General features: G+C 44.6%; 1 non-coding gene across 1 annotated transcript; it reads right to left on the bottom strand.

The window, feature by feature from the left end:
• Positions 1 to 461: 461 nt before the first annotated feature.
• Positions 462 to 534, bottom strand: TRNAA-UGC (transfer RNA alanine (anticodon UGC)). The gene has a single exon. It is a non-coding gene; the product is annotated as a tRNA-Ala (tRNA).
• Between the last annotated feature and the right edge of the window lie 8855 nt (positions 535 to 9389).

Below are 9389 nucleotides of genomic sequence, written 5' to 3'. Positions count from 1 at the left end.
ACATCTCTAAAATAAGGACAGTCACATAAACCTCACTGGTAAATTTCCATCCAAGGAGATGAAAACATGGAAAATTATCTCACTCATTCCTGTGAGAATCAGAGGAGCCGCCTCCGCCAATGCAGCACTTTAAGGCTGCTATCCAGACGGAGCTGTTAATGTTTGAATCAGGGCCCAGATCTCAGATTAGGGAGGCAGCTCTCATCGTCACCCAGGAAAAGTGGTCTTAAATGCAGCCTGCATTCCTTTCAGAGGGGATGGCCAGCAAGAGGGAAATTACACGTTAAGTAGGCAGGATCCAGACCTGGGTACACAAACATGTGCCTTATGTGGAACTTCAGAAATGGTTCCTCCCAAGTTCAGGGTCTAGACTCTCCCTCCAACACAACTGAAAGAGGCAAAGCTAAATCTACTTCTTTTTTTTTTTTTTTGGTCACACTATGTGGCTTATGGGATCTTAGTTTCCTGATCAGGGATTGAACCTGTGCCCTTGACAGTGCAAGTGCCAAGTCCTAGCCACTGGACCACCAAGGAATTCCCAAACTAGCTCCAGTTTCTCCAGAGAGAACAAGAAGATGGGATCTCATTTCCTCAAGCCCAGACTGTAGACAAATAGATCAGAACCTGGGTCTGTGTGGCCACCTGATGGCCAGGCTGGAAAGAGGTGGCCCTACTGTGCGCAGGTTGGAACTCTGCCTGCTGCCTCTCCATGTGTTTCCTTTCCTGGAATAGCAGTTGATTCTCAGTTCTCAGGGTTGCCAGCATTCCCATTCAAGCCCATAGTATCAGGGCTTTATCTTCAAGTCAGGCAAAAATCGGGGTTTGAGCTGAAAATTTGGAAGTTGGGCAATTAGCATATTTGAAAAGAAGCCACTTGATCTTCTGTGGAGGACGAGGGGCTCTTCCTTCTGAGTGACAAAAAGGGTTTGTGTTGGGCACTTGGGCTGTTTATACTGAAGTTCACAAGAAAATTGTCTCTGGGCTGCCTGGTGTGCTGTCTGCTTTGAGGCTTCAAGACCCAGACTGACCTTCAGGACCTTCTGCTGACCAGAAGGGATCAGAGCACTTGAACATGAACTTGGGAAGGCAAGGAACTTGATATTTCATGTAGAACTGTTGGAAGTGGCCAAGTCCAGTGCTCTCTTCCATAATGGCATCAGGAAAAATACTGACTGGTCAGCTGACAAATATATACTGAGTGCCTTCTCTCTGCTGACACTGGAAGCCCGAAGTTTGGAGCTCAGACTGGGTGGTGATATGTGATTGAAGAAAGGGGGTGGTCTGTATCTAGTGAGGTACCAAGGCAAGTGGGGCTTCCCTGGTGGCTCAGATGATAAAGAATCTGCCTGCAACGCGGGAGATGTGGGTTTGATCCCTGGGTTGGGAAGATCCCCTGGAGAAGGGAATGGCAACCCACTCCTGTATTCTTGCCTGGAGAATACCATGGACAGAGGAGCCTGGTGGGCTACAGTCCTGGGGTTGCAAAGAGTCAGACATGACCGAGCAACTAAACAACAAGAAGACAGGTGACCAGTGCATCTGGCCAATGGATGACCCAGATGCAGAGTGTTTGAGAAGTTTGGTGGGGAAGAGATTGGGAGTCTTGGAGAAAGATTCCAGGGTGTGTGTGTGCTTATGTTTATAGAGGTGAAGTGGAAGGAATAAAGGATTTGGAACCTCTCACTAGCTGTGCGACCCTGGCAAATTTCTGAGCCTTGGGGAAGTACCAGAAACTATAAGAAACCTAGGAATGTATGCTAAATTTATGTAAGAGGTATCTTACTGTGCTTTCTTTTAGCCAGTTTATACCTCTACCAGCATGTATAAGTGTTCTGCTTATTTCACAGTCTTTTCTACATCTGCCAATCAACTAGGGACAAAATGATATATTGCTATGGATGGATTTTCCATTTCCCTGGTTACTAACGATGTTGATCATCTCTTCATATGATCGTTGGTCATTTGCAGTTCCCTTTTCTGGGGAGAGACTGTTGCACTCTTTGTCCATTTTTCTGTTGCATTTATCTTTTTCTTATTGATTTGTAAGTACTTTTAACATATTCTGCATTCTAATCCTTTATAGGTTAAACAGGTTACAAATATTTACTTCTGTTTTGTGGCCTGCCATTTTATGTTTTATAGTATTTGATATGATCTACAAAGCATCAGATATGTACTATCTGGACATTTATAGAAAAAATTTGCTGAACTTACTTTCAATTGTTTTCTACCTGAGTTTTTGGTATGCTTCATTTCGCTGTTGTAGTGTAATGTTTTTTTGTTACACTGTGATACAATATCATGTGTTTCTGTTTTGGTTTCTGGTTTCCCTGGTCTATTCTATTGAAATGCCAATTTACTAGTGTTCCAAAATAACCTTAATATCTGATATTGCAAATCTGTCCCCCAAGTCATTTTCTTCATTTAAAAAAAATTATATATATTTATTTACTTTTTGGCTGTGAGGCTTGTAAGATCTTAGTTCCCCAATTGGGGATCAAAACTGTGCCCCTTATAATGGAAGCACAGAGCCCTAACCACTGGACGTCCTGGGAAGTCTCCCCATTTTCTTCTTTCAGTAGTCCCTGACATCCTCCCTATGTGGTCATGATGATCAGCGTTGATTCATTGCATGAGCTGATTTTTATACTTACACATTTCAACTGCCAGTACATAAGAATTAATGGGTTTTTCCTTTTTCTGGCCAATTATTTTATTGCTGTTCTTGACAGGAAGTGAGTATTTTCCAGCCCATGGCACCTGTTGGTATTAGTGGTAATTAGGAAACTTGCTAGGAGAATCAAAGTCATTTTGGGGACATCTGTTTGGCTTTCTTTGCCTTTCTGCTAGCTTCTAGCTCAGAGTTGAGCTCTAAATTAATTATTACTTATATCGAGCAGTAATACCCGCTGAGAAGGGCCACAGTTTGCACTGAACAAAGCATAGCAAATAGTAAATTGCTGTAGAGACAACAGAGTTTACTGAATATTTATATCTTTAAATATCATTGTGTACCTAAAACTAGTCTTCTTGGAGATCTATCAATTAGATTTGCATACTCATTCCAAAGTCTAAATTCACTTCAGCAGCAGAAATATTTCATAAAAAAATAGAGTCAATGGGATTGCAGTTGGATTTCTAGATCTCTCTGTTTCACGTTTTCAAATTTTTAAACCATCTTGTTGAGGCATGACCTATATACCTTTAAATTCACTCACCATAAGTGTACAATTCAATGATCTTTAACAAATTTACGGAGTTGTCTGACAATCACCACAATCCAATTTTAGAACATTTTCATCAGCCCAAGAAGTTCCCTCACACCCGTTTACAGTTGGTTAGAGTAATTAGGCAACAGCTAATCTGCTTTCTGCCTCTATAAATCTGCCTTTTCTAGACATATAATACAAAAGGAGTCATATAATAATTAGCCTTTGTGTCTGGCTTCTTTCATTCTGTTTTAGCTGTGTTTTTGAGCTTCATGTATGTCAAAGGATGTTATTAGTAGTTTTTTTCCTTTTTATTGCTTAATATTCTGTTGTGCTTTGTTTATCCATTCATCAGTTAATGGGCATTTGGATTGTCCCGAGTTTGGTGTTGTTATGAATAATGCTGCTCTGAACATCTGCATATGCATCTTTGTGTGAGCATGTGTTTTCATCTCTCTTGGGTAGATTCCTAGGAGTGGAATTGTTGAATCAAGTGGCAAATTTAACTTTCTATGAAAATGCCAGACTGTTTTCCAAAGTGTCAGCACCATTTTCAATTCTCACTGGCAACATATGAGGGATACAGTTTCTCAATATCTTTGTCATACTTGGTTTTTTATTAACACCATCCTGTGAGTGAACTGGAGAAGGCAATGGCACCCCACTCCAGTACTCTTGCCTGGAAAATCCCATGGATGGAGGAGCCTGGTAGGCTGCAGTCCATGGGGTCTCTAAGAGTTGGACATGACTGAGCGACTTCACTTTCACTTTTCACTTTCATGCATTGGAGAAGGAAATGGCAACCCACTCCAGTGTTCTTGCCTGGAGAATCCCAGGGATGGGGGAGCCTGGTGGGCTGCCACTATGGGGTCGCACAGAGTCGGACACGACTGAAGCGACTTAGCAGCAGTAGCAGCAGCAGTGAGTGAAGAGTACCATCTCATTGTGGTTTTAACTTGATTTTCTCTAATAATTAATGATGTTGTTAATAGCCATTTGTTTAACTTCATTAGTGAAATTTTAGTTCACATCTTTGACCATTTTTACATTGTGTGTTTGTGTGTGTGTTTGCATTTAGTTGCTCAGTCACGTCTGACTCTTGCAGCCCCATTAATGTGGGGAGCCCACCAGGCTCCTCTGTCCATGGGACTCTCCTGGCAAGAACGCTGGAGCAGGTTGCCCTGCTCTCCTCTGGGGGACCTTCCCGACCCAGGGACTGAACCCAAGTCTCTCAGTCTCTTGCATGGGCAGGAGGGTTCTTTACCACTAGTGCCACCTAAGGGGGTTTAGTTGATGAAATGGTAAAAAAAAAAATCTTCCCCAGGAGACATTTTCCCCAGTGTAACCATCCTCAGCAGAGACTGGTAGATGGAGCTCCAATGTATTAGTTGATAGATGTTTATATATTTTAACACTCATGTCTTCAAATTTTTCAGCATCCCTCAGTGGGAGATAGATGGTGACCACTTAATGGCTGGCATGGCTGTGTCCTTAAAAGATGACGAACAAGAACACTTATTCAGAACTCCAGTGGTCCAGTGGTTAAGAATCCACCTGCCAATGCAGGGACAGTTTGATCCCTGGTCCAGGAAGATACCACATGCTGCAGAGCAACTAAGCCGACACGCTGCAATTACTGAAGCCAGCCAGTCTGGAGCCTGCACTCTGCAACAAGAGAAGTCACAGCAGTGAGAAGCCCTTGTACAGCAACTAGAGAGTAGCCCCAGCTTGCTGCAACTAGAGAAAGCCCGTGTGCAGCAATAAAGACATAGTGCCGCCAAAGGAAAAAAAAAAAAAAAAGAACACACCTGTTCAATGGTTCAGTCCCTGGCCATGTACTGTTTCATTAACTATTCATTGTCTAGTCCATTAACTGTTACAGGCCACATTATAGCGTTGAGGAAGGGACCCACCAGGAGTCCCCAGCTAATAACTAATAACTGGGCTCTGAAAGCACCTGGGGTAGCCCCAGGGTCTGCGTCCTTCTTTCCTGCCCCCTGTAGCTTTGGGACAACTCTTGAAAGCTAGAGGCCTGAGAGTGACGAAGCCAGGGAACAATCGTGGGTTGTAACCTCGCTGTTGTTCAGTTGCTCCGTCGTGTCTGACTCTTGGAGACCCTTCGGACTGCAGCCCACCAGGCTCCTCTGTCCATAGGATTTCCCAGGCGAGGATACTGGAGTGGGCTGCCATTTCCTCCTCCGGGGGTTGGTCCTGACCCAGGAATTAAACCCATGTCTCCTGCACCTCCTGCATTGCAGGCAGATTCTTTACCTGCTGAGCCTTCGCGGAAGCCCCCTTAGAGCTCCCTGCCCAAGGACCAAACCCACAACCTCCTACATTAAAAGGTAAAATCCTAACCACTGGGCCACCAGGGAAGTCCCCCACTTTCTTCATTTTAAAGATGAAGAAACTGAGCTTTAGAGAAGTGATCCTCCCATAAATACCCCAAGGGTCCAGTTGAACCACTTCCTCTGTCCCGAAGCCTTCCTTGTAGGGATCACTAGTCCTTACTGCTGCCCTGTCTTTGACTTCTTTTAGTGAGGTCAGTATGCAGTGTCCATGGCTGAGCTGTTTCATTCTCATGGGGAATGAAAACCAAAGCACAGGCTGGCGCCCAAATTGGGCGGTGACCTTTGTCACAGAGAAGAGTCGTTCTTCTCTGTGTCCACCAAAGTGAAGATGGGGGGCATCCTGTCCTGTTTTTGGGGTAACATCTCAACTCAAACCCAGGGCCTGCTGAGAGTGGACATCATCTTCTGCTTCCACGGTCATGAAGAATTCTTTCTCCCTCTCTCCTTCCTTCTGCCTCTCTTTCTCCAGCTCTTGGAAACCAGAGACAAATAGGACTCTGGACAAAACAAGTGCTTCCCCAAATGGGGCCTCATCCCCCTATGGCCTTGGACAGAGGGAACTTTTCCCTTCCCAGCCCTCTTCTCCTCACTGTGTCTCCGCCTCAAGAACTGGTAGATAAATACATCATGGGAAGCCCTACCCTAATGTCAGGGATCCTGGGAACTAGAGACCACAGGAATCTGTTAAGTAAAATTCCGTCAAGAGCAGGAATTTGGACCAAGTTGTCCAACTATTTGTGGTTGGTTGGTGTTGCTAATGCCGCCTTAGTTCATCCCTTCCTTTCCTTTTCTTTGTATATTTCTCAGATTAAAGGGATGATGGGCAAGGGCGGAGATATTTAACTTTTAAAATAAAGCAGCTCATTTTCTATGCTCTGCTCCCCTTGCCAGCCTAGAAAAAGCCCTACAGTGATTCTGTATAATACTGTAGACTTGATAAGAATGAGTCCATGCATGTATATGGGCTCATTCACAATTTGTCCCATTTTCTGAACCAAAAGGACAGTGAGGCTGGTTCTACAACTAGGAGCTGCAAGGATAGTTTGCAGCTGACATTCTGCATTGTCATGGACTCCCTGACATATAGATTATAAACAAACTCTACTCCATCCTTCATTGGTGCAAGGCTCCTGGTGGATCTTCATGTCTTACAACACTCATGGGTGGAGTGTGGGTGCCTCTTCCCCATTATGTATCATATAAAGCTTCCTAGGTAACTCAGTGGTAAAGAAGCTGCCTGCAATGCAGGAGATGTAGATTTGATCCCTGGGTCAGGAAGATCCCCTGGAGAAGGAAATGGCAACCCACTCTAGTATTCGTGCCCGGGAAATCCCATGGACAGAGGAGCCTGGTAGGCTGTAGTCCATGGGGTTGCAGAGTCGGACATGACTGAGTGACTAAACAATAGCAATAACAATTCTAGGTATAATGACAATGATTTCAGTACATAAGCCCTTCACTTCCTTTTCCATCTGCTGGAGTGAGACCACAAACATTTAAGTTGAATTAAGAGGTTGCTCAAAACCATGTCATTTCTCATGTGTATCAGCTTACTGCCAAGACCATCATAGGGTCAGTTGTCCAGTTTTGCTCCTAGGTTCTTAGCAAGAAACTGGATTTCCTTTTTATCCTCTGGTTCCATGTTTAAAAAATAACTCCCACTAACCTTCCACTTCACCACTGAGGATCTGATTAGGCATACAGGCAGCAAAGCTGTAAGATGAAAAACTATCACTTAGTTAGTTAATTGAACTAATAAATAACTCATTTGACACCAACCACTTCTTGGTCTCATCCCTTCTTTAGGTTTCTGATCCCTAGGACAGGAAGCTTCATGCCCGGTTTTCTTTTCTTCATTCCTTTAACCCTCACTCCCACCTCCCACCTCCCACACCTCCAGGACACACTCATCTACTAGAAAGGGATGCTCAGGGACTTCTCTGGTGGTCCAGTGGTTAAGACTCTGTGCTTGCAATGCAAGGGGTATGGGTTTGATCCCTGGTCAGGGAACTAAGGTCCCACATGCTATGTGGCACAGCCAAAAAAGAAAGCCTAGAAAGGGTCACTCACCCCACCCCTCCCAGCACCTGTGAGGTGATACACCCTTGAGTGTCCCCCTGGCCTCTGGCCCTGTTCCTTGCTCAAGCTTCCACGGGCTACTCGATTCATTGGTGACAGTCATCGGTCCATGTCCTCCACTGGTAGGATCTAATCTATCACAAGACTCTAAGCACAGAGGTATCGATCTCTCTTCTTCCCTCTCTGCTGCAGGCCAGTGTAAGGCACAATCTCGGCTGAGAGGATGTGCTTGCAAACCCAGCATGTGGGCTCTGTGTAACCAGGCTGTGGGGGTGGGAGGACAAGGGTGAAAATGAGATGAAGAGCATGTTAGTAAGTCAATGGGAGCTCCTCTCCTGCACCTCATCCTCCAACCTAGCTTTCGTTAGTAACCAACCTGATATTTTGATCACCTGACTGCTCTATCTAGCATTCAACTGGGTCTGTTCGCAGGAGGGGAAGAAACCATCCCTTCTGTTGTTGCCATTCAATCACTCAGTCATGTCCGACTTTTTGAAACCCCATGGACTGCAGCACGCCAGGCTTCCCTGTCCTTCACCATCTCCTGGTATTTGCTCAGACTCATGGCCATTGAGTTGGTGATGCCATCCAACCATCTCATCACTGTTACCCCTTCTCCTCCTGCGCGTAGTCTTTCCCAGCATCAGGGTCTTCTTCTGTACATCCCTTCTGTAACATTGCCTAAAGTGAACCAGTGATGAACGGTAGTAACTAGCTAAGCAGTTGAGCAGAGAAAGATCACATACCAAGGTGACATGATACTTAGATTCACCGTCTACAGGAATACAGACAGAGGTCAACAAAGTCCACTTCCCCTGCTCCCAGGAGGTGGAAACTCCCATGAAATCAGTTCCTCACTTGCTGGTAGATGTTCACCATCACATATGCGCTAACATGGAGGGGAGTTCAGTGGACAGTGGGGGAGTTGGAAGTTTGGACAGAGCTCAGATGGAACTGTTATCCAGGAAACACCTTGACCCCGGGATCCCACCCTCCACTTACAGGGCTGTTTCCTGATGCAGCAGGAGGAATTCTGTGTGAAGCGCTAAATATAATGCTTGAGGTAGTGTTTCTGGACGGGAAATGCAGTTTGAAAGTGAGGAAGATAAACATATCGACAAAGGAGATGCAGACACGAGAACTGAGCCAAAGGAAAAACCAATGGCCTTCAAGCTGCAGACCTCAAAGAATGTATTGGAGGGGTGGCCGGTTTTGTTTGTTTGTTTCTTGTTTTGTTTTAGGGTGGCCTGAAGCAGGATGTGATGCAAAACTGGAAAATCCAAACTTCAAGGGTTTTTTGTTGTTGTTGTTGAGAAACTCATCACCTTTGACTGAGGCAGAAAAAGCAGAAACAAAAGTATTTATGAGCTTCTTATAACTTCTGCTTCATATTGTGGTAGTGTGTATCTTTTTCATTTTTAAATAGCAGTATGTTTCTTTCAGTTTAAATATCAGTATGTGAAGGCTTTTGATGGTAGTGGAAGTTTCATGGCTTTAGTCTGTCTTCAGAGACACTGGGTTTCCTTTTTTGATAGTGCCTGGACAGTCCTCTGTATATCTGACTTTCCAAAGTCTCATGCAATCCTAAAAGCAAGTATGGGTCTCCCCTATCAGCTGATGATCTGTGTGTGCAGGCGTGCCCAGGTCCCTATTAACCATCCAAGTGACGGCTTAACGCCAATTCATAATCCAGACTTGAACCCGTAATTTCATGACCTTGATTTCTAAGCTTTATACTCAGGAAAATGCC

Source organism: Dama dama, chromosome 11, assembly GCF_033118175.1.
Source record: "Dama dama isolate Ldn47 chromosome 11, ASM3311817v1, whole genome shotgun sequence".
Lineage (NCBI taxonomy): Eukaryota > Metazoa > Chordata > Mammalia > Artiodactyla > Cervidae > Dama > Dama dama.
Note: the sequence above shows the minus strand (reverse complement) of the source record. Positions and strands in the feature narration are given on the sequence as shown.